The following is a 1,014-nucleotide window of genomic DNA, read 5'->3' as shown; positions in this document are numbered from 1 at the left end:
GGACAAGTTGTCAATGGCTTCTTATGGTCTTTTGATTGTAGATTAAGGTCTTGGTCCAAAGATTTAAGGATACATAGAAACATGGTACTGAGCATCGAAACCAATTATCCTTTTTATCTTCTTTCTCATGAATTCGTTTTATATAACGCTATAGACCTTACATTGACATGGTCATTCATTCGTACCTACATACACATTTACATACATTTTTGTAACGCTACTTCACCTACATCCGCAGGGTAACATATATCCGGGGTTTTAAAAAACGGGGTATTTAGGGATATATTCTAGATGCAACATCAGTAATACTACCAGAAATGCAAACATCCTAACGTTTTGTCTCGCCCCCTGCCCCACCTGCTGCATAATCAGGCTGACCTTGACTACGTCCACATGACCTTGCAGCACGCCCCGGCCGGCAGCAGGCGGCCAATAGTCGGCATGGTGTATGACGCATGAGTGACGTCATCATGTCGTACAACAGTCACACAGACTGGCATCATCGTGTACAATACTCCCTTAAGTCATCTTTAGCTGAATAGACGATGTATATTCCTTCAAGAACAACAAAAATCTCAATATTTGCACGACATTGTATAAAATTACTGTTGGTGTCAGCATGACATATCTCCAAGCAGATATACAAAGGGAAGTCTATGTATCATCTAAGTTGTCCCTTGGGTAGGAGGACAGAAATCAGAGAGACAAGACAAGATAGTTTCCCACACCTACTTGGAGATTAGACACTGCTTGCTTGTTAAATTGTAAAGGAATTCTGTTTAGGATTAGTTCTAGGCTAAGCGCTGTTCCCAAGCATTTTCGGGACAGTACCTTTCACTTTAATATTGACATCATTGAACCTTTGAAAATGAGATTATATATAGAATAAGGTTTTGTAAATGTTTTGTTATTTCAAAATGATTCTATCCAGAAAGTGCATTATCCTTCCCAGATTTTGCAATAAAATCTATGTAAGTATTGCTAGCTTTGAATTGTCGGTGAAGAACCTTTTTA

This window comes from Branchiostoma lanceolatum, chromosome 19 (assembly GCF_035083965.1).
Source record: "Branchiostoma lanceolatum isolate klBraLanc5 chromosome 19, klBraLanc5.hap2, whole genome shotgun sequence".
Classification (NCBI taxonomy): Eukaryota; Metazoa; Chordata; class Leptocardii; order Amphioxiformes; family Branchiostomatidae; genus Branchiostoma; species Branchiostoma lanceolatum.
This window is presented reverse-complemented; position numbering follows the sequence as displayed.